Raw genomic sequence first — 25,868 nt, 5'->3', positions numbered from 1 at the left:
GTAGCATTTAAAAAAAGTAGTATCGTGGAAAAGGAAGTAGTTAACTTGTAAAATTTTACCTGGGGTAAAAATGATCCATTATGCAGTAGCCACATAGCCTGATTCCTCTCAGTAAGGCCAAGATCAAGGCCCAAAACTTCCCTACATTTAGATTAAAAGGGAATAAAATTATTCAGGGTTCTGCATTCCAGTACACAACAGAATAATTTTTACCAAATTTGCCACTCAAATATTTAAACTACCTGTACAATGTATAGACCTATGCATAATTTAAATGTCTTCCCAGCTTCAGAAATTAGCATTGCAACTTTGCAGCTCCTAAGCAAGTTTCTTCTACAATAATAGAACTTTAAAACTCTGTGGAAGTATATGTTAGAAATTGCCTGTTCAAAGAAATTTATGATTTTATTATAGCTGCATATTGACTATTCCTACAATAACCTGAAGGCAGAACCAAACAGTTTATTTATTCAAACTGCAAATGAAATCGGGCAAGAAAAGTAATTAGCAAGCAACAAAAAATAATGGAAAAGCTCCATAAAAGCGGTTTTGAATTTATGTGGGTTGTCAGATAGTTAGAAAAATAACAGCTTAAATTTAAAAAGATCAACTTTTTTTTCTTTTTTCTTTTTTTTTTTTTTCACACACAGCACACAGTATATAAAGATTAACTAGGAAGCAGGTTTTGAAAAAGCCCAGAAATCACGGGGTACTCTGCACATTGCCCAGCCACTGCTGTTTATGAGCAGAAATGTTAACTCAAGATTCAGAGGTGCTCCTACAGGCACCCTGGGGGATAGATTGAAGCAATGCAAATAAAGTAAACCAAAAGAAACTAATTTTCCACAATACAGATCCTGTGGAGGGTTCTTCCCTCCACAGTATTTAATTTTTATATTAATAAGCTACATTTCTTGTCTGTGAAAATGAAAACTTCTTGGAACCAGGAAATTTTCTGTAGGGCCAATGATCTGCTCCCTTTCCCTCTTAGCTGTACCCCCATACAGCAAATTGTCAGCTGCAGCTCCATCCCAGCTCAGGCACCAGAATGTTCCATAACCAGGCAGTTCAGTCACTCTAACTTTCTGGAACTTCAGGCTCCACACTGCTACCCAACCTCCTCACTATCTGAGGAAGGACTTCAATTTCCTGAAAAGGCAATAGTTCTTCAAATTTCTGAACTGAGTTTAAGTCACCAGTTAGTTATTTTGGGGAAACACCGGGGTGTCACCAAATGTAATAATGTTGCTCATCCCCCATTTAATCCATTATCCTTTCTACTATCAATCCTCTACCTTAACTGTTCAATCCCATTCATTCTAGCTCCAAATCTGCCCATTGCAGTCTTGGTTTAATTCTCCCTGAGCTGGTTTCCTTTCACATGTGATGCACTGACCCCTGGTGCTGCCAGTCCTTTCCCAGCTGGGGAGGCCAGGGACAGGAGGACACAGGGAACAGGAAAATGAGCCTCACAAACCCAGACCAACACAAACCCAAACAGCCCAGGGCCCTGGCCAGGGCTGTGCCAGGACAGAAAAAAATGTACCAGCAGTGGCAAACAAAGATTACAGTGGTTTTTTGCTTTTTTAACTATGCTAAAACCTTCTCAAAAGCCTCTCTTCTTTAATACAACTCTTTCATTTCCCCTGCCCCTCCAAAGTAATTCATATTTACCCATGCTTCCTCTATTTCCCATCTGCAATGCTATCTTTATAAATATTTTCCTACTGCTTAATACAGCTATGAATTTCATAAAGATCCAGGTAAAAGCAGCAAGAAACAGCTGGATTATCACTTGGTGGTTCTGTTTTTGCATGGTCACTTTGCTCTCAGTGTGGAAAGAGAGTAAATAATGGCTATTACTATTTTGATGAATAAGCCCCCAATGGGGACATAATCACAACTTCAAAAATGAAAGAGTGAATTCTTATGTTTATTTTGGATATTTTTATTCCTTTTAACTAAATGGTCTCTTATACCATACTTTACAAGCAAGGCATATAATTTGTTTCTTTCTTAAATCTGGAGCAGAATGTTCCTGAATAACATAAAATCCAAATTACAACCCTCCATGTAGCTATGGCTTGTAAAGTCAGGGATTGCAATAAGCATTAGGATTTCATGAAACCCATCGTAGGCTTTTGTCTTTGATTTTTATAGAATATACTCTAGCAATCAGACGTGAATCAATGCTCTAAGTCTTGAAAATCTGTAATCATGAGAATTTGAAACAAAAGAATGGAAAGAAAGAATGAAAAAATTATTGCTTCTGATATTTTGTATTATATCAGTAGCTGCAGTTCAGTGACCAGTCATTTGTCTGAGACAAATATCTAGGACCCTCTCACCTGAGAAAAGAGGGGTGAGGAATCAAACTAAATATTTTTGATTTAAAGATGTTCTTAAAACAATCTGAGGAATTTAAAAAAACCAACCAATACTTGCAAAATAAAAAAAAGAAAAAAAACCAAAAAAAAACAAACAAAAAACACCCACCACTAAACCCCAAAATAAACACATAATGTACAGAAAATAGTAACATTTTTTCTGAACAGAAAAAGATCAGCCACTCTTTTAATATTTTATAGTCCCACATTTCCTTCTCTTTTGAAAAATAAAGACAGGAAAAGGCACTTTAACTGGCAACAACAATAAGGTTCATAATCCTTCCACAGACAGACTCTACTTAAAAGCAGAGAAGATTATAGAAGTATTTTAGTACAGAGCAAGACTGCACTTTTGGAAAGGATTGCTTAGTTATCCTCACATCATAGTTACTTTTGCATCACAGAGTGAGTCTGGAGGAAGCAGAAATGAAATATATTCTCCTTCCATTTGAAGCTTAGCAAGATGTGGTCCAGGGAACAATTCTCTCTGAACAGACAGCACAAGGTGGAGCCTGCAGTGCCTCCCAGGCAGCTGGTACAGCGTGGCCATGGCTTCACCACAGGTACTGGTCCAAATTACTTCCACATGCAGATGAATTCAGTAAAATTCTTGCTTTCAACCTGCAGAAATTGGGAAGTCCTTTCCCATGCTGTATTGAGACATGTATTTCTATATATTCTATTTCTGTTCAAATACTTTCATGGGGACTTTCACAATCTGTGTCATTGGCAGAATAAAAATTATATACATTGGGTACTCCCATCTACCAGGTTACTGGTTGTTTATTTGGGTATTTAATCTAAAATAATCCTATTTTAATTTCCCAATGTACACATTTTAAGACAAAGGAAGTAACAAAGAAATTTAAAAATTTCCTAACATTTTGGATACACTAATGCAAGTTAGTTGCATTTAAGTCCACAATTAAGTTCTTTACTAGACAGGAGTCTGAAAATATCTCCTGTGTGTTACGTCCTGGCTTCTTTCATGCACTGCATTTTATCTCCATTAGTTTAAGGCTGTAACACCTCTGGCAGATTTACCATTATTTTAAATCTGTTGTACAGAAATAAATCTGTAGCACAAATGTTATCAAGTTTCATATGGGAATTTCTAGCAAAACCAAGTTTATCATACAAGAATCCAGGTCCAAAATCTCTATACTTGAAGGGTTCCATGGGATATTAAAATCCATGGATTCTAAATGTATTTCATAACACAGCAGTGTCCAGGATTATAGCAGATGATACTAGATGACTGGGCTCAGCCTCTGTATGTTTGTCTTTTTCCCAGCTCCTCAAAAAGCAAAACCCACTTCCTTATTTATTTCCTCTGCAGAAAAGCTCACAGGTCCTGGCCCTGAGAGTTTACCTACAAAGTGAAATCCAATTCCTGCTAAAATTCTTATTGACCCCAATACAGCCATGATTTCACCCAGTGATTTCACCACAGTATCTCCACAAGCAAGCCTGGAAAATGACCTCACACTGATACTGCAGCTCCTTGGATGTCAGCACTCAAAACTCTGCTGCTTTTCTCAGAAGCACTCCAGGAAAGAAGGTACAATTAGGTGGTGTATATTGAGACATACCTGGATAGCTCTGAATACACCAAGTCTCAAAACACCCACCTCTCTAACACAGCAACTTTACACACAGGAATGATTTCTAAATGACAGACCTTAATCAAGAATAATACCCAAGCTCAGGCATGAATAGGAGACATGTACCAGATTACTCTCTAATTAAATATGGAGTCAAATACTTAAAATTAATTAATATGTTAAACCCTTGGGGTTTATCTCCAGACAGAGATTCTATAAGAGAATCACCAGATAGATAAATTATCTTTCAAGAGAACAACGTTGTTTACCAGTTCATTTGTTTTGCAATATTACTTCCAGAAATTACCTCCATATACTTATTGGCCCACATCACATTGATCTGTAATTAAAAGATGATTATTAAGGTTACAGTGTTAAACTATCAGAAATTAGACATATACAGTCCCAGTTTCCCCTTAAGTGCTGACTCCTAATCTTCCTTTCTTGTTCCCTTCCTCTCCCCATTCCCAGTCCTGTTCTGTCTCTCCACCACCCTAACGCAATCAGCACTCCAGGCAGGTGTAATTCCAGTCCCCCCCCACAGTTCTCCTTCTCCAGACACCATGCCCTGACTCTTCAGCAGTGCATCAGTACATGTTCTTCCTCTGATTTCTGAAAGCTGGCATCAGCATCATGTGGTACTGAGGAAAACAAATCCCTGTATTCACAGATTTGGAGCTCAGACCCCACTCAGTCCTCAACAAGCAGGAGATCTAAAGGCACTAATAGTGCACTTACTGAGCTTCTTAAATTATAGAATTTGTGATCTCTGTTCTCCATTTCCACAGAACCTGAGTGAAAATCTGCAATATTACCAGCACAGAGTAATGGAGAGTCAGTAACAGAGAGTAATCTCTGCCACAGAGAAACTCATGCAAATGTGCAATGGAATGCAACAAAAGAACCCTCTTCAAAAGGTACACCATCTTTTCTGCTTAACACTACCTCAGTTCACCAAAACTATGCATCAGAATAAATTTAATCACTCCTAGATTTTTCTATTATAAGCAGCGAAGAAAATAGTCAGCAGAGGAATGAGATAATGCTGGGGTTATCTACTGGTGAAGAACTGAACCTTAAAGGAACCTTGTATGTATTTTGATGGTTTTAGCTATACTGCCAATTCATATTCAGTAAGGAATAAAGGATTCCCTTAACTTTCTGCTGATTGAATGTTAAGCTTGGGTTCACCCAGATCAACTCATGGTTGATCTGAGGTCACCCAGTATGTTTTATATGAATGTATTATTGCTTTCTCTAAAACAATTCAAAACCTTAGAACGACTTAGCAGAGAGGAACTGCACCACTTCTTTTCAAGTCAAAAGAAGCACAGCTAATCATCTATAACTGCTTGATAAATGTCATTCTGCAGTGTTATTAAGTAGCTGGTGTTTGTCAAGGATGTCTCAAAGGGTAAATGATTATTTATTTCATAGTTCAAAGGGTAAACAGAAATTTAGCTGGCACTACAGAGATCTCTGGCTAGAAGAATACCAACAAATGTATTGGGCAGTCTATAGTAAAGGGTTAATTTTCCCAGTCTATAGTACAGGGTTAATTTTCACTGTCCCTTGCATGGCCACTGAGAGGTATTTACTGCCACTTTTCTGTTCCCTGCTAAGCTTTAATTTACAGTTCTTCCAGTGAGGTTGCTACAAAGGCCCGAGAAGTCATTAGCCAATTCCTGAAGTGCTAAATGCAGAGATAGGCACTATCCCAGAGCAGACACAGCAACAAAGCAATTCACAGTCAAACCAAAATGAAATTATTTGAGAATACAGTAATTAAAAAAAACTAGTTTCAGATTGGTTTATTTTATTTCTATAGAAAAGCTTGTATAGTTTTGCTGACACACAGGTTTTCAAAACAAGTTTCAAGACAGAAATTAAGTTCAGAAATGTTTAAAACACACAACCCCCCCCAAACAAACAACAAAACAAACAAAAAAACCAAACCACCAAAAAACCCAACAAACCAATAAGAAACAAAACCTAGCAGGCTGATTCAGGAGCAAATTCTGACATCTGTACTCCAATTTTTGAATCAGGCTGATAAAAATATTAAGTCATCTCTAACTGGTGATAATGAATGCAATCAAGCCATCTCAAGAGAATTATGTTTCTGAATAAATGCCAATTATATGATTAGAAGTTACTTATCACTGTCATCACTTTATTCTGAACAAAAGTAAGTTTTCTTTTTCCTTTTTTCCAACTGCTAGACATTCTGTATATACAATTCACCATTAGGAAATTAAAAATCACACCATTGCCTCAGGGTAAGATACTTAAGTTATAACTACTCATTTTGCTTCAAAAAATCTCTCTCAATTTGAGCAGTATTTTAAACATTTTAATATGCAATCTTGGCAGAATATGTTATGCAAATATAGCATTGTATGTTATTGTTAGAAAACTAGAAGCCATTTCTAAAATGCTTCAGTTTTCTGTAACTGAGCTTGTGTGACTTTTGAACTTGTGGAGTTTTCTCCACTCCCTCAATGCATCCCAGCACAGAGGCTGAAGGCTTTCTTTTGTTTTGTTGGCAGAGACCACTGATATTCCTGACTGAAGGAAGATACCACAGGTGTAACCCATAATGCTCCTGAATGAGCATTATGCAGAAGTTTTTCCTTGCATAACCACAAAATACACTGCAAAAGAGACTACTCCCCTAGAAAATAAAATTGTGGAAGTTCTATTTACTTCTTTTTTTAATTATTATTTTATTTTATTTTCATTAGTGGAAAATACTTCTCAGTAAATCTGCCAGGATGTTTTTCTAGAGCCATATTTGAATAAAGGACTCAGGCAAAAAAAAAAAATGGAATGATCAAGTAGAAATAATTTGTCTAAAAGCAGAGGGGTAGAACTAACATCTCCACTTCCTATCAACAAATAACAAAATTCTTTTATTTGTAAAAAAGAGAGAGGAAACTTTACCAAAGCTCTATAAATTAAATAGCAGCAACAAACTGAAGCAGTCTAGACAGTAATGACCCGCAGGTCAAGAAATTATAACTATTTTAAGCAGGGATGTTTGTTAAATTCAAAGCATTTGAATTTTAATTCACTTCTAAGTAAAAATGGTAATAGATATGTATCCTTTCATGTCATATAAGTAGCAAAGATATCTTACTTTTATTCAAACAGGGGATCCATATGCTCAGGTCTCAGCCATCCCCTGCCTGAAAAGGTCAAAAGCAGTATATCAGGATCTGGAGAGTCAGAATTGAGGAAAAATTTGGATTCAAGACCAGAAACTTTGCATTATTTCATGTTTAACAAGCTCCTGCAGCAAAACCTACCTGTGCCAAATTGAACAAAATAATCTTGACGCTGCAGAAAGTCCTTACCTGTGGGAGTCATTGTAGGAAAACACAATTTTGAGTAATGTGATATTGCTCATGCAAGCTGAGACACAAATATCAAAACTGCTTCTCCAAATAACATACAATGGGGACTTGAAGGTTTGTAGGCTTTTTGCTGAAATCTTGTGTTATGATTATTATCACATCCAAGCTGGCAGACTAACAACAACAGAGCACAAACAGCAATATCATGCCATGTGAACAGTGAGTGAATGACAGAATAATATAGCATTCCCCCTTAAAATAGATCTCTGTAGTCTGTTGTCTGCTGTACAAACAAAAACAGGACAAAATTAGGCAAACACGTAACTACCATTTGTCATGAGTGACAGGATTAAGTGTGTGTTTCAAATTTCAGGTGTCCTGGAGAATGCTTAAACAAGTGTGTTAAATGCCTGCTTATTCTTAAAATACATACCTAAAGTGATTCTAAAATTAAATCAACCTATGGCAAATTGAGACCAAAAAGAATCTTAAGCATACACTTGAAGTGAATTAAGAGCAACACATTTTGCTCTTGTTTCCTTAATTCTTTCAAAAATACCATCCTCACTATGCTTTATTTTTGTTATAGCTCTTGTGGACCAACAGAAATTCAGTTCTTAGAACGCACATATATGAAAACACTCAAGATGTTTACCTTTAATGAGATTTTGTCTTGCCAGCTGCAAGAGTGTTCCACATTCCTGCGAGTAGACTCAGTGGGACTAATTCCACGCTGAACTGGAAGAATTGCAGATTCAACAGAAAGAAATACACTCAAATACCCAAATGTACTGAGAAATCCTGTTTTATACCACTGCAACAAAGAGAAATAATCAGGACACTAATTTCTTTTGGAATAAAGAATGTCTAACTCTCTGTAATTAGGATGAGATTCACACTTTGAAAGGGATGACAGAGTAGGAACACATAAACAAAACTGGGGAAGCACCCACTGATTCAAGTGCCTGGCAATGAGAAGGAACTTGTCCTAGGAATTCCAGACACATAGTATGTCATATGGACCCTTGTAGACTAAAAATGAATTCTACTTCCAAAATGTCTTAACATTTATTAAAAACCTCTGTCTTCTTATTTCTTATATAGCTTATTGTAAGTTCATAGTGGACATGATGTGTCAGAGAGCAGGAGATAATCAGGAAAAATAACTCCACTTTCAGATTCTACAGGAGACATTCTAGAATGCACTGATAATAATTGTCTGACACACCAAAGCACAAGGAAATAGATTGATTCTCCTGCTTGCCTCTGGCCATTTCACCTGGACAGGATTATCACATTTAACACCTTGTCACAGGACAGGGCTGGCACTCACTGGTTACTCCATATACTTAGCAAAAACATGGACATGAAGTGTAAAACACAATTTTAATTATTAGAGTTTAAATTCTTGAAGAGGTAAGTAAAAAGCCTTTTACAAAAACACATTCATGGATGTTGAAGTGTTTATACAGCTAGGAGATATTTTTTTGCTCAACAAACCAAGCATACCTGTAATAAAGTCTTTTGTAGCTGGAAGCTACAAAAATAGTCAAGTTCCAAGGTATGAAAATAAGGACACATGAAACGATGAGAAAGTCTCTAAAGTTGAATGAATTTTCAAAGAAAAAAGGAAAGTCATTAAGATAGAATTAAAATCAGTGGTAAAAGAATAGCTTGAATAAAACAGATTTAATCATAAGGTTGATGGAGATGTCTCTGAGAGTTGATAATGGTTTGCAATAAGATTTATAAGTAAATTAGGTATAATAGAAAGGTGTTAATTTTTAATGAGAAGAACTCTCATTAGAGACAAAAAAGAAATCTAGACTTTTAAAGTTTTACATTGCATTTATGATGGTATTGGAATTTGGTCTGAACCTGTGACACTTTTACAAGGCTTTTTTGTGATTTCAAGGAGGTTTGCTGGCTGTGTAAGTTTGTAAAGCAGTTTCTGCTTATAAATATAAAATAAAAAAGAGCCATTCCTGATGGCTTCACAAATATAATTTTATTTCCTAAAGATTGTGTAGATATTTATTTCCATATACTTGGACCATAAATTGTTTCTCAGCTGCTGTTCTACTGGTGATCCAGAACCAAAAAGGAAAGTTAGCATTTTTTAAACAAAACAGTGAGGAAAAGGAAAGCCAGTGCCCACAGCTTCATGCCTGAAACACACTTTTTTCAGGAGGGCATTCATTGCTGGGAACTGCAAATCTCCATAGGCACCTTCCTTGTACCTTGTCAGTGCTCTGAGGTTGTGAGAGGGCTGGAAATTAAACCATAATCTTGATGGCGCTGATTCTGTAAGACAGGAGAGCAGCCTGTCACAGACACTGTTTTGCAGGACACTGAAAAATGCTGCATGATCTCTCAAAGAGCTAGAAGGTGCCATTGCAGATATTAAAACCTAGCAGCAGTGCCAGGGACACAGCCAGTGCTCGGACCTGCCAGGAGAGTCTGTCAGTCTCTGCTGCAGACGTGGGGAAGTTGCTACTACTAAAGAAGTTGATATTGAGCTCAGCTGCAGTACTCAACACTAAGCTCATCCTATTCCCAACCTGCCTTTTTTAAATATCATATTTCAGCTCTTAATGCACACAGAAGCAGAAGTCATCAGACAGATCAGTACTCACAGCAATGCTGAACACTTCATGCCTTTAGAATCCATTTGTTGTTCATCTCCTCACTTGGGACAGACCAGAGCTTGAAGGATCTTTCTTCCCACATTGCTGTAGCAAAGAATACTGTAAGATGGGGGAAAAACCAACAACCTAAAACCATTACATTAACATTCTGAAGAGAGATGAAAATGGGACTGACAGAGTAAGCAATTAATGTACATATTAAATCTGTCAGAAAAATAAGACTTATTAATTAACTTGAGTCTATTCCTACAGCATCTGTAGCAGTTATGGATATGGCTTTGAAGTTGTAGTGTACTAATGAGAATATCAATAGATCTCAGCACATTGTATCATAGCATGTCTCTACTTTATTCTGCCACAGGGTAAAATATCTTGTCAGACAGCACCAAAATGCTGAGAAATTTTACAGGTGTTGTGAAAACTCTTGACTACTCTTGGTCAGGAACAATCTTCACCACTTAAGCCAGATTGAAACCCCAGCTTTGCTGATTCTCTTTTACTGCATTCTACTCTTACCATGTGCATCAGCTATTTTCTCACACAACCATTCAATGCAGTTTCATTACCTGTGACAGTGCAAATATCAGTGTCTCTATTCTGGTGCCAAACAAAGGACTTTCCCCAAAAAAGCATTATTAATAACACATTGGCCTAAAATGCTAGCACAGTTGTTTGGTAGGACTAGCCAGTGTTACTATTAGGGATCTACTAAAACAAGACCTCAGCTCAAACTGTGTGCACCAGTGTGTGCAGGCTGAAGGTCCTGTGCAGATACCCACACAGGCACACTTCACATGCAGGCCCTGCTGTTCCCCTGAGCATGAGGCCAGCTGGGTGCAACGGAAGCACTGCTCACAAAGCAGAAATACAGAGATATAAGTGGGGATATTTAAACTCCTCAGCTTTGCAATATACCTGTTTTACTTAGGCATATCACTAGCGATCAGGTATACCCCATTATCTAGTAGCCTTTCCTTTGGGGAGGAAATACAGAATTATTATCTTCCATAAACAGCACAGGATGAAGTTAATAGATTTTGACTTTTATTTTTTTAATATTTATCAATAAGTCATGCACAATGTTGCACAGGAAAATTATAGTCTCAAAATCATCCAAAGTACAGTTAACACAGTTTGGAGATGCAAAAGCCAGACTAGAAAAGAAGTCATGGCATTCATTTTCTGAATACAATTGAGAGGGTAAATTTGGGATTTTAGAGCTAAGCCATCTGACTTTCTCCATGAAGCATTATGAGGAGAACAAACACTGCACAGCAAAGGTGACCTTTATTTGCCCCTTAAAGTTTCATCCCACAAGAGAACCTGATCACAGAGCAAAATCTTAGTAATGCAAAGTATGGCTGCTCTGTTTTCCCTTGTTCTTCTATAGTAAATACTATTGACTTCCATATATTCATCCTATTGACTTTTTTAATGATATGCACAGAAAAAAGTGATTCCCAAACGTTCACTCTGTCACTGTGACTAATCATTTTCTCTCTTGTCTAGATTTTACACCTTGAGGAAACAGTTGCATCAATTATATTTTCCATTAAAGTGTCGTGCAGATGTAAAGAGATAAGCATTAATGGCCAGATAAACCTTATAAAGAGCTGGATGCTATTTAAACACTAAATAAAACCAATAATCAATAAAGAAGCTAGAGGCAGAGTACAAATTTGCCTATTTTAAATAATTCCCTTCAGCCATATAAAACATAGTGCTGACTTAGTTTCTTTTTCTCTTAAGTTCTTGAGTGAAAACTCTTTATGTCTTCCTTCGTATTGCTTCCTTATAATGGGTTGCTTTAATGTTCATAAAAATGTAGTTGCAGCACTAAATTCACTAATAAATATTGCAGACTTTCACAATATTAACAAATGTTGCTTTTTTGACATTACTTACTAAAAAGTCACGTGAAGTGAAATTTGAAGCATGGTACAGAAAGCTGTCTAAAAGGCAGCTTGTTTCGAGGTTATTGGGATGTTCTGTTTTATAGGATACGTAAAGCAGTGGCCAAAGTGATTTCTAAGTTCTTTATGGTTATCTCACAATGTTGTCAGAAAGTGGGAGATGGGACAACAACGTATCTGTGTTTAAAAAAAAACACAGGGTAAGGAGTACTGCATGTAAAGAAAAAATAGAGGAAAAAGCCCTTCAATATTTTCATAAGTGGTAATTTGATAACTTCTAGATTAAATTATTCACAACTCTCTCAAAAACAACAACAACAAAAAAAAATCAAGTCATTCTTCTGTTCATTGTCAACAGTCTTTCACTGCCAAATTAAAATCCTGTTCATATAGGAGTTACTTTGATCTCCAGTGGCACTCAAACTGCAATGAGAAACACTCATCAGACTTCAAAGATAAAATTACAAATGTATATAAAATACAGAAAAAAAGTATCTGAACACAGAGATGTGTTACTAACTACCACTTATTGAGGAAACATAGATATTTTCCAGCAGAATGCTGACAGCCCTCAAAGAACAGCAATCATATTCATTCCAGAAATAACCACTAAAGAAAAAAAGCAAAGAGAAAAGAGGCATTAAAAGAATCAGAATATTGTACTCACTGTGCAGAACTTGCACCAGCTGTGGCAAGGATATTACCCCTGTGACCCTGCTGGGTAAGTGGTGTGTTAGGTTTTTCATGCACCAATTATGAGAAACACTGTCATGAGAGATATTTAGAAACTAACTCTTTAATGCCAATGATCACAAGTAATCCGCTCTATTCTCTAAAGTCTTTTAGTTTTTTGCAGAGCTGCTTAAAGTATAGCATGTAACTGGACTGGCCCACACGAGTTCTTGAGAGTACTGTGACTTCAGTATCCCTGTAGCTCTTATTTTTGCAGCCTCCATCAATTTATCATTAATGAAGCACTGTCTTTGACCAAATTTAACTCCTGGACTAGCAGGGGCTGAAAGGTGGACCCATGGATTCGGTTCATGCCAAAATAGCCAGCATATTTGTTCCAATACACAAATAGAAGAGCAAACGTGCAGCAACATGGGGACACCATTCCCAGGCACGTGTGATCCAGCCCATGAAGATTCCAGTGAGTGCCCTTCTCATCATGAGCACCACCTGGCAGGGTAAGTGCTCGTGTCCCCTGAACAAGGGTACAAAAAGCAATTTGTGTCCTGCATATGAAACATAGTTTGAAAAAGAAGGGCCACCAGAGAAAAAGGTGTTGAAAGCAAAAAGTTGTCTAATGTTTCTTCATGTTATTGAAGTTGTAAAATATTTAACATGGTTCACCTGATTATTGGCAATACAACTGATCTACAGTCAACAGGAGAAGCAAAAGTTTTCAATAGAGTTCTGTCCTTAACTCTTCAAAACGTACTATATTTCACTCTATAAAAACCTGGTGAATAGTCCATGAATTATGAACTATTCTGTGATATATGTTATTTCATACTTTTCCTCCTACAGTTTTTAGTCTCTTATAAGTGACCTAAGTGTCAAACCCCATATACAGACCTTGTGGGCTTATCTTGGAAGTCTAAAGAAGTATTTTCAGAGCAGCTACTCTATATATGAGAAAAAGGATGAGAGTGAAAAGTTACCTGTGAGAAAACATAAAACACAGAAGCAGTGTTAAGAGTCAAGTAATGCAGGTAAGAAAACATAACCAAACCTGGAAAAATGAAAAATAACTCAGGCGAGGGACACACAAGAGATTAAGAACAAAAAGGTAAATCTCAGCTTTACTGAAGTAATTTAGTCATACACCTTACGGTTTCTGAGGTTATTTGAAAGCCCAGTTAAACACAAAAGCTCACTTTCACTCCTCTCTCAATTGAAATCACTTTCCTGGGGAGCTGCTGTTTTTAAGGAAGAACTGGTCCCTAACTGGGTTCTCACATGGAGATTTAACAGCAAATCCCTTCTCAATGTGATTTTATTGCAAGTATAGCTATTTACTGTGAATATTCTACCACACTTTAATGAGACAAATGGGTCACGTATTTATGTTTGTGCTCTCTGATCTAATTGAACTAAATAACATAAGTAACATTAATAATTATAATTATAATTGTAATTATAATTATACAAATGCCATTATGAATATTTAAGGCTGGTATAATCGTTAATCATTTAATCCAGCTTTGCTGTGCACAGTCTCAAGACCACATTGAGGGTAGATGTCTAAATTAATGCATCTCTGGCTTCTTTCTAAAGACAATTTCTAAAGCTATTGAAATCTCTCATGAAAGGGGTTTTGGTTCAGGAGAAACAGTCATACACAGAAAAATCCCACTCAGGTTTGATGGTAAGATTGTCATATAAATGTTTGGGAACACCATTCCTGTTAATTGTCAGGGGTTTTGATTATCCACAGTCAACAAATGATTAGTATTTCTTCAAATTATTTTGTTATTTACCTTATGAACTACACCATGGTTAGGTTTATGAATGAGAATTTATAAACCTAACCAAAATTGAGAAACTAAGGGCAAAATATAATCTACTCCTGAGCTATGTGGGACTGAGCAGGAACCTTTTACCCCTGCTTAGAAAGCTTAAAGAAACCATTTTTTACAGGTCTTGTAAGATTTTCTCCTTTAGTTCAATGTAGATTTTCCTGGGATTTTAATTGGTTTGTTAACATGTGTTCACTCATTAACTGGTTCACTAAGGTTAACTAAAGACTAATGTCTTATTTAAAAATATTCTGTCATTACCCTGCACCCACATATTTCAGCTCAAGAGCAACAGAAGGTGTTTGGCTTCCTGCAGTGTTATTTAAAGTCTTATAGAAATAGACATCATTTTAACCTACGTCTTTATTCACTATTTTAATGTGGGCTTACAGCCTTTTTTTTAGAATGTATTGCAATTAAAGAACTCATCCACTTAAAATAAAGATTATTGCCAGACTTATTTAGATGTAACAAATCTGATCCTTTCTTGTTTTCATTTTGAAAATAATAACATGAAAAATTTTTGGTCTTAGTTCAAAAAAAAAAATTCAAGTCCACCTACCTGTATATCTAAAAATCTTTATCTCACAAGAAAAATGTCAGTCAAAGAATCATAGGGGAATAGGATCCCCATTAAGCTTATTTTGTTAACTCCCTTTTCCACTATTCTTGACTTTTTAATAACACTTTTTCCTTTCCCTTTTTTTTTGTTTTAATTTTGCAATGTTGAATTAGAATACCCAGTCTAACTCAGTTCTTGTAACCATGGAAAAAAACTACAAAATTTTCTAATGGTCTTTTCTCCTTTAATTACTACATAGATAATTATAGTTCTAGATTTAGATCTCTGCATGTAATAATTTTTCATTCCAGTCTCAATAACAATGAGTAATAGAAATTCATAAGGATTAGAATATGCAGATTCTTACAGATAATGAATCAATTTCCAATTTTTGGTTTACTTTGACATAGGCAAACCGAAGGGCAAGAGACACTTACATGAAAACAACAATGCTACATTGTTATACGAAATTATGTAAAATAAAAATTATTTTCTGTGTTTTAAACAATCTGCATCAAGGAAAAAATTACATCAAATGTTTTTGTTAAGTATTCTGCTAAGGGAATCAAAAAAGGTTTGTGGAAGGCAGGACACTGAATTTCATAGCTGCACAAAATATCCTCTGCTAGACACTACAAACAGCAAGTAAAGCCACCAGAAAACACAAGGGTGGGACATGCGCTGAAAGCAGATACATGAAAAAGCAGTTCATTCATATCATTTAGGAACTGCACCATATTGACAGCTTTTTGGTTTTTTTTTAATGCCATGAGCTCCACTTTCCTTGACTCGTGCACATGTTCCTGTATCAACAGCATCTGATGTCCAAGGATCCCAAGAATGGGAACTGCTCAGGCTGTGGAGGGGTGTGCAGGAGGTGCTGGGTTCATTACGGACCAGGCACAGGCTCCCTTTCAATTACATTCCCATTCCAACACTGCTGCATAAATCCCTGCTGTAAACACCTGGATCTCTCATTCACAATCTCTTCTAATGTGCAGTGGAATACAATAAAACATCTTTTGTGCTATGGAACAATGTCACACTGAAATACGTTGAGCATCTAGGACACACTCTCTCCTGGGGAGGAGAGTACAGGATTTTTTTTCTGGAAAAGGATGGGTATTCCTTTTTGCTGCACAATTCATATCTCATTAGTAAATAGTTTGGGAAACTGACTAGCTGAGCATAAAGGAAAGATATTTCACATGTTTCTAAGGCTGTAACTTAAACTGAAAAGAGCATTTTTCTAAATAAACAAAGGAAGACATGAAAGTAGGACATGACTGGTTTATGCATCAAAATGAATGATAATAGTATCACTGTGCAACAGTTTGTCACTGGTTCAGATGCTGTATTTTTACTTCATTGCTTTGGCATACTCTACAAATACAAGGATTGTTTCCCTGATGGTCAATACTGCACACAGACTCCAAACAACAGCCACTGACAATTCATACCCACAGTATGGAAATGTGTGATACTGACTCTATATGGAATATGACTGGAAAATCCTTTACTAGCACCTTTGGCTGGAATTCATACCTGCATAGTAACAATTTATACCCAATTTTCATTTTTATAGCATAATCACATGTACTGCAGGACATCAGTTACTTGCAACTCATGTAATGATCAGGCCTCTGAAATCACACAAGGTTGCAGAGGGGTAGTCTGTCACTGGTTTTGGTAACAGTGGATAACTTCTGTTCTAGAAGTAATGAAAGTTCAATAATTACAGTAATTTTTGTTAATGGGGTTTTAGCTAGTTAGTCAGGGTTTTTTTAAGGGTTTTATTTTTATTTTTTTCAGAATTTTCAGTGTCCTGTTAAATCTTCAATCTGTTGAATAAAAGATAAACAAGTGAGACTGAGAGCAGGCTGTGTCTGCTGATTCACTTGGTTTAGAAACCATGGGAAATTGTGTTTATCTCTTACCTATAAGCCATTACTCCTGATGTCTAAACTATTTGCTGGGAGTACAAGACTAACACGTGTATCTGTCAACAAAATGGGTCACCTCTATACTCCTCTATATTTTCTTTAGTTGAAATCAATAAAGAAGAAATCAGAAGCATCAGACACTGGAGGGCAGGAATGACGAAGTGCTTAACATTTCTCCCTGATGTCTGTATCACAAGACACATGGCTGCTTCCCAACTATTTTATCAGTTGTCACATTTTACCTGTTTGTGCATCCTCTGGCCCTCCTAAATCTTTTGCCTGCTAAGACTTTTTTGTCTTTGTCACAAGCTTATGAACAATAATGCTGAAACACATGATTATTTAATTTTCATGCTTTGCATAAAATTAACATGCAAAACACACAGCTACAGATCACATCTCCCTCAGTGTATCACACATACAGAAATCCCAGTTCAGCAAAAAAACCAAACATGTAAACAATGCAGTGTTAATCCTATTGTATGCATATTGTTTTCATTGACAGATAAATGAGGGATGGGTTATAATTACTTCACTGTAAAAATAATCATTATAAATAATTTCTATTTTTCTAATAATTTAAAAGTGATTGCTTTGTGACCTAGAGTGAAAGCCAGCATCAGCATCATATCACATACAGAGGAGAGAAATATAAATCAGTATTAATGCAAAGTAGACACAGCAGCACCAAATCACAAAAAGAGTAACGGAAACAAATTTTCACCCTTTCAGAATGCATCTGCTGAGTACGCCTTGGCTGCAAGGTCATCAACTCCAGATACAAAACCTGGAAGCATTACTCATTGGCAGTGATGTCACCACAGATGATTAGCCTGGTAACTGATTATGACACCTAGCAAGGCACAGAGGAAGGTTTCAAATTTTCTAGGTGACTAAAATAGAACATTTATGGGAGCTTATCAGATATCCAGCAGAAAGCTGCTCATATTAAGATGCTTTATTAAAATGAGAACAATGGAATATATGCAGAGAGCATGTTCTAGCTTACTATCAATTTGTGCTGAGTTTTTCCCATAGGAGACAACCCACATGGAAGTAACAGGACAGAGAGGCAAGTTCACATTCATGGAAGTAACAGTCCTGCCAGAGAGGCAAGTTCATATTATACCAAAATTCTATATATCAAAATATATATTTTGAAAAAATATATATTCAGGATCAAAATCTCACCATTCCAAAATATGGACCTGGATTTCAAACGAGTTCAAACATCAGAGGGATTGAGATGTAAGCATTTTGATTCAGAGTCAGCTCAATAAATGCTGGAAACACTCTTAGATGGCCTGGAGAGGTTGTGGATGTCCCATCCGTGGCAGTGTTCAAGGCCAGGTTGGATTTGGCTCTGATCAGCCTGGCCCAGTGGAAGTGTCCCAGTCCCTGGCATGGGGATTGCAACCACACCATTTTAAGGTACCAAACTATTCAATGATCCAATTACATGCACACACCTCATTTTTTCTCCAACAAATTACCACAAGGACAGCATCCCCAGCATCAGAACCACTGAAAAGTATTACTGCAATGTTTATTCATTTGAGACAGAAATAAAGAAGCATGGTGTAAGCTGCCTTCTTCAGTAATATCTGTCTAAACAGGGCTTTGGAGAGCAGAAGAGCATGGCTGGGCTACCCTATACTTTTAATAAAATATGTGCAAACTCTGTAAAAAATTGTATTTAACTGTTGAATCTTTGTTCCTCATACCTAAAAATCAGTCTGAATTGAAAATATCTATGACAAAACCTTTGTGTCTCTGAACCATTTCATAATTTCAGGAGAAAATTTCATATGTAAAGGGAAACAATTCCTTTAGCAGATTCATATTGGTACTGGTCGTCACCCAGTAGAAAACACAGCACCAAGAGAGAGTGTTTAATAGCTTAAAAATTTGTTTAGTCTAGTGGGATTTTTAACACTGAAGTACAGAATTCCCAACTGCTCAGATTTATTGAAAATCCTTACAAGGGTTTAGAACTTAGAACTTACATGACTTTAAATAGTTCAGTTTAAGCCCTGGAAACCTCAGCATGCTGAACCTTCCCCTCATGACTGGAAACATATCGCAGTGCACCTCTCATCTGACAAGGAAAGTGGCTAAAATATCTCAGAAAGATGCAGATGTCAAACATTAATCATAACCAACGTGCACTGCTATGGCCCAGTAACTGCTGGTACTTAATTTCAACAAAATCCCGATACTCTCTCAACCTTTTCCACGCGGCTGTGTAAACATGACAGCAACTTTAAATCTTGTTGACAGTGACTTCCCTACCTGTCAGCAGGCAGGCAGCTGCAGTTCAAACAGTGCTGCACACAAAAGCACTTCTGAATTCCCCCCCTGAGCTCCAAGCTCAACAATGCACTTTGGGACATGGTTGAATGCTAAGTCAAAAGTGTCCCTGCTTTACAAGCAATTAAACAATTAAAAAGTATGTGTATGAAGCAGGGAGCAAAGGTTAATTAGAAAGGAAAATCAACCACAATTTGAAACAGGACAGAAAACTTTTTCAGGGATAATTAAATCAAACTTGTAAAACCACAGATATAAGGAAATTATATCTTCAGCAGTATAGCCAGATTATCATAATAACTAGGGACATGATAGACAGGTAAGTACTTTTATATAGATTATTACACCTACCTGCCTACATACATAAAAGTTGCTATCTAAAACCCCCATTAGTAAGTGAACTGGAATTGAACCATGATTTTCACTCCCTTTACTAACAGATTAGTTTGAGAAGTCTGAGTGGAGTCCAAGAGTAGAAATAAATTCCTTAGCCATCCTATAAAATTCTGTTGCTTATTTTCTTTAATGATATATCTTAGATTGCTTCTCTGAGTATGTGTTTCTTGTATTTAGTAACATTGTCTTGATTCATGTAACTCCAAACAGCAATGCACACACTGCTTTGTGTGCATTGGTTTCAAATATAGAACAACTTGAGTGACTTCTGGATTGTCTGTAAGTAGAACATGATTATCTCACGAAAGATTTTAGGAGAAATGTCAGATAAAGAAGATGTGTCTCTTAAGCTGGTCTAAACAACATATTTAAGCCTACATTCTCTGTATATTTTTTGTGCTTGGGTTTTTAATATCTATCCATATGAATAACATGAAAGATCAAACTGGAGTTTTAGTAGGGCTATTTGTTGTTAATATCTCAAATCTGCTGTATTTTAAGACATCTATCCTTAGAGCAATTTTAATCACCAAAGGCATCAGTGCCTGCAGACTCTTCTGGTTTAGAGAATTTTTGTTGTAAATAACTAGTATATTTCTAATTATTTTCTAGTCCTCTGGAGAGAATCCCTGTATATTGTAAATGCAGCCTGACATTACAGCGTGCATTTTCTTGAACTAAATAAAGAAAACATTACCAATTTGCTCAGTAGAACCTAATTGCTTTCCCTTTCCCATTTACAGTTTGTTAAATGAGAATCTGCATAAAACAAATAAATGAAGCAGGTGCATGTCAGGTTCTGGTTTGGAAGACTTCCAGCTGATCAGCTCCACCAAGGTTTTATTATCTAACCGGAAACATTTTGTTGGTGCTCAGATTTTTCCCTCAAGATTAACCTCTGCCAACTGGAAACAGCTCAATGAACAAAATGCTGTAACTGTTGAGGATTCAGGTAAATGCTCTGTAGCAATCATTGTGCCCAACAGGCTCTTATCCCTCTGTATATGCATACTGACACACATATATGTAGGCTAGTCTGAAAATATATTCTAAATTTTCTGTCAGAAACCCACAGAAAGAACAGCAGGCCATCAAAAAGAGAGACCATGTTTTTCCACAGACTTTGTGATAAACATTAAAACAATGATTGAACAGAAAATCTCATATTTGGTAATTTGGAGGGCATATTTTCCAGCTGGACAGCTTCCTTTGGACCCCAGTAAACAGCTGGAGGGGATGGATAGAATGTTTGGTAATACTGTCCATTTGGCCTTTCTTCTGCTTTCATCAGCCTTTTAAATGGTTTGCAGTGGAAAAGCAGGATTGTAGCATCTCGTATTGGTGCCTAGTGCATGTAATTTGGAGGGATGTCAGACAGAGTGATCTGCCATGCCATGAATGCTAACAGCTGTAACCCAGGCTTTAATGCCACCCCCCGTTCTTGTTAAGTACGTGTTGTAGCATTGTTGAAGTCTACATTGCACTGAATTTCAGCCCCAGGGCACTGTTTGTAGCCCTCCTCCCAGCTTAGATGGGAAGACGTAAAACCTGCAGCTAACACAGATGCTCAAGAATTTGCTGTCCTAACAGGAGCTGCAGATTTATAGAGGAGTGATTTTTAAAGCATCAGAGTTGCTACTTTCAGAAGTATTTAAATCAGTTCAGACACTAAGGTATTTCTTCCACTCTGCATTATAAAACATTTCAACCTATTTATTGCTCCTCTTCTCAGCTCAAGGATAGTACTCATAGCATGGGAACACGTAATAGTGTGCTTTCCTTTGGGAAAATGTTCTATGAATAATGTTTAAACTTATTTACTTTGCATACTTTTTAATATATATACATCACTAAAGGGAAAATTTTAAAAAGCATGTTTAAGGTAGAAGTCTAAATTTAATTGTTCTTCAGCAGATAAATGTATTTTGCAAACTGTGTGTCAAATTTAAAACTAGAACCCATGTATTTTTATTGTTGCAAAACAGTTTATAAAAAAGAAATGTGTCACCTTTCAGAGAAAAAAAAAAGCTTAGTCCTGATTGTTTTTCGAATATATAGATAATGCGTGTGGAAAATAATAGAAAAAAATAGCTGGGAGAGACATCAAGCAGTCCTCTACTCTCAGACTCCTACCACAACAAAGGATTAAAAATATCTAACCTATATTTGGCAGATGGTTGTACATCCTGTTCATAAAATCCCTTGGTGATGGAGATTTCATTGTATTCTATGAAACTTATGTGAGAGAATATCTCCCACTGTCCTTACTTTGGGAAGGTTTTATTAAGGCTATATATAAATCTCACTTTCTGCAACAGAAGCTCAACTTCCTTGGAGGCTGGGAAAGCTTCTTGGATTTTTCTTCAGTTTTCTTTAAATCATTTGAAGACCTGCCATGCCTCAAGTCCTGTCTTCTCCATTCTTAATACCAACAATAACCTATTTCTTTTTTAGAAGATACATTTGCTACACTTTGGATCCTTCCTTCTCTGTGTCACTCAATCCTCCCCAATTTGTCCTCACATTTCTTGAAGTTTATGTCAAGAAATAGAAAAAAGACTCCAACAGAGACTTTATTCCCACTGAGTGGAGCAGAATTATTATTTCCTATTTTCGAATACACTCACACTTTCACATCCCAAAATAAGGGCTGCCTGCATGTTTCTACAATAGAAAAACAACAGCAATTCATGTTCAGTTTATGTTTTGCAAAGGGACATTTCTAAATTACTAGGCTTGTGACCAAGATACTGCTATCTAATGGGCCAGTCTCTAACTTTTACACATAAATTTCCTTCCTTAAGAGTAGTACTTTGAACTCTCCTTAATCAGCTATAGCTTTTCACTTTAGACCACTTTTTTCAATTCTTCAAAAGGTTTTGAATTGCAATTCTGTCCTACAAAGTGCATGGATCCCCTCCCAGCTTGGTGCCATCTGGAAATTTAGCAAGTGATCCTCTGTACCTTGAAAACCATCTATAAAAAGCACTTGCAATACCTTTGGGATAACAATCCCTTTTGTATCTCTATAATCTCTGTCTACATCTACCTCTCTGATGAGAGAATTGAAACACCCACTGTGACAGAACATTTCCTAATCTAACAGACCCAAGGTTTTCTTGTTTTGCATAATTCCAGTTTCATGTTTCTGTACTGGTGGCCCTCACTGCCCTCTATGCCACAGCTCTACCCACAGTCTGCATAAAGACAAGAGTCACTGTCAGAAATGCCAGTGACTGTGTTGTACTCCAGAAACCCCTCAGCTGGGAAGATTTGTTCATGATATTTACTGTGGGGTGGGGGAAGAAACCCTATCATTTTCTCACTTTCTGAAGCACTAAATAAGAAGGGAAATTATTACAGAGACAATGTCCTGGGATGTCCATCTGAAAATTGTCCTAGAAAATCAGTCCCAGTGGCCTGGACTGCTGAAACAGCATGAGGCCTTGAGCAGCTGCTTTTTCTCTGTCATGTCATTTGCTGGCTGGCAGCCTTTTTTAAAAATGCAAGAAATGCAGTCAACACCCACTGCTAAAATTTTAAAGCTGCTGCCTAAAATAATGCTTTCATGAGGAGACAGTGCTGTAACACCTCTACATAAATGGTATCTGCCCTGCCTCAGCTCACTCCCATACACAGTTTCAAAGGAACTTGCTCACCTAAACTTTCTACACTTGAAATCAAGCATGATGCTTTCACTTTAAACTGAAAAATATTTTTTAAAAAGGATGGCACAAATTGTACCTTCAGCTACAAGGTAGGGCTTGTAATGCAGGGGTGTAGCTTTGATCCAAAGTCTTCTCAATTTCTCTTCAAAGAGAAGGGAGAGACTCATGCAACAAGAGTATGACTCAAGGTGAACTACACCTGGTAGGTGAAGAATGTGATGTATGAGTGAGCTCAACAGGGAAGTTAGGAAAAGATCAATAACAAAGGATAACTTCTTTGTGGGACTCAGATTTCCCTGTTACAACTTGGGTATTCTTTCAAGGCTGTAGCCACACTCCTTATTTTATTGCTTTAAGGAAAGGGAAAAAAAAACATAGGGAAAGAAAATCTCTACCTTAGATTTATTGTGAAATGACTTTAAAACTTTGCTTTTTAGATTAGGATAGATAATTTCTGAGACATTTTCTGAAACTAAATTTTTCAAAGTGTTGGAAAGAGAAATTCTACTGAGAACTAATTTCCTTTAGCTTAACAGAAACAATTCATAGTTTTGGAACAGAAGAACACTGTGAACGTGGTGTGGACTCAAATAGCAACTCATAACAGTGTTTCTGGTGTGACCCCTGATAAGACAGGCTAAGCAAAAAGAATTTAGAGTTTACAATTTGTCTAAAATCTACAGGATCAAGGATTCACCTCCAATAAAAGTCATTACAGTTTGACTCAAGGGCACACAAACTTTTGCATGCACAAAAATGTAAAAGATTAAAGGGATGAGAGGCAAAAACTATTAAAAAAAAGAGATAATCTCTAATTATCTATTACAAAACTACAGTAATGATAAAAGTGGCTTTTTCCAAAACATGGTCCTTCAGTATTCTGGCTAACAGTTTCCTCAACATGAATCTGATTTAGAACATGAATATGTTGTTTGCAACCTTTGTACTGATCTACTGGCTGCTGCCCTTAGTATGTCTTTCAGAGGTACTTCAAGCTTAGTTTTTTATAAACTTCTTCTGCCTGGGGTAGAATCTGCCAGCGGTAGACAACAAAAAAACGATGCCCTTGTTCAGCCTCCTCTACTTCACAGGCCATCACCTGGGTGTAGGACACTACCCAAGAAAACCTTTCTGTAAGGGCCCAATGAGAAATGAAATCATGCCAGTCATGATTCCCACAGGAAGTCACAGAGCATCAATAGGTGTCAGCCTGGAGAAGCTTGCCTGGTTTTGAGCTGCCTCCTCAATTCCTCAAGCTGAGGAATTTTGAACTGCCTCCTTCCTCCTTCCATCCCTCCCATTCACCTTCCCTTGCACTCCGAGAAAACACAATCAGCTGCCATCTGCAGCTGCTCCATTTGGTCCATGCCACACATACCTTTTCCATTTGAGACACAAAATTGGGTAAGGCCACTGGCTCTGTGCTGTCTCTGAAAGGATGAATCTGTCTGCTGAATCAACCCCCAGTTTTCTGTATGAAGACTAGCAAAAGTCACAGACATTGCTGCTTCTCCTCTCTTTTCTATTTATGGCACTGACAATTTATGACATTATCTATTCTGCATAATCAAACACTTTATGCTTGAGTGGCCCCATTGTAGCAAAAAAAATACCCAACAAAAAAGGGATCTGGGCTTATGAAGATAGTGGTTTGTTTAGTAACCTGCTTAGCTGTGGCTCATTTTAAGATGCATTAAAGCACCTAGAAAGCATTGCTTTTGAAAATACAGCTTATTCCCAGAGTGCATTCATAATGCATGGTTCCATTTGGGATTTTATCCCCTGGAGTGGGTTAAGCCAAGAAAGGTAGAGAGGCGACTCTCTACCAGATACATGCATTTATTAAGTAGCAAAAATTGCAGTGAAGAGAAACATGTTTGTACAGATTACAAGAAAATCTATTGCTCAGGAAACAAACAAATTTTGAAGATAAGGATGATATTATGATGCTCCAGGGAGAAGAGCTTGACAATAAACCTAACTGGCAAACAGGAAAAACACACTGGTCCTCTCACACAAATTTAGAACAAAAGATGTTTTCTATGCTTTATAATCACAATGAAGCTGATCAGGCCTGGGATGATATTCTAAAAAAGGACTACCCACTGTTTCTGTTGCAAAGTACCCATGAATCTATAGAGAGCAATACAATTGTGTTTTTGATGGTTTTGTATTTACAAGGACACTTTTACCCATGAATCATTTATACTTGAAAACTGTCAGCACCATAAATGTAAGAACTTGGCCAACTTGCAGGACTGGTTTAATCCATGAGCAAAAAATGGCAAGCCTTGCTGCTACTCCCTTGGTAGGACCAAAAGCAAGAAAAATTTAAAGAAACCAGGTGTCTGACTAAGAGGAAGGAAAGAAAATAATCTACTTTATGTTTTAGACGCACACATCCCTATCCTAAAAATGAAAACCTGATACACATTTGAACATCAAACCAAGATCTGAGTCACTTCTGCCCCAGTTTCTTGCACATACTACATCACACAAGGCATTTAAAAAGCTTCTGTAAACTTCTGTTGAAATCACATGCTCTGCAACATTTGT

At 36.9% G+C, this 25,868-nt stretch overlaps 1 long non-coding RNA gene across 1 annotated transcript in view; it reads right to left on the bottom strand.

Annotated features, from left to right (window-relative positions):
- The window catches only part of LOC135304995 (uncharacterized), a 657,910-nt gene that overhangs the window by 189,815 nt on the left and 442,227 nt on the right, over positions 1–25,868 (bottom strand). The window contains exons 38-40 of the long non-coding RNA XR_010366252.1: positions 9,984–10,079; positions 8,003–8,085; positions 7,131–7,179 (exon numbers count right to left, since the gene is read on the bottom strand). This is a non-coding gene — a long non-coding RNA (uncharacterized LOC135304995). The remainder of the gene's footprint in view (positions 1–7,130; positions 7,180–8,002; positions 8,086–9,983; positions 10,080–25,868) is intronic.

This window comes from Passer domesticus, chromosome 7, assembly GCF_036417665.1.
Source record: "Passer domesticus isolate bPasDom1 chromosome 7, bPasDom1.hap1, whole genome shotgun sequence".
NCBI classification, from domain to species: domain Eukaryota; kingdom Metazoa; phylum Chordata; class Aves; order Passeriformes; family Passeridae; genus Passer; species Passer domesticus.
This window is presented reverse-complemented; position numbering and strand designations above follow the sequence as displayed.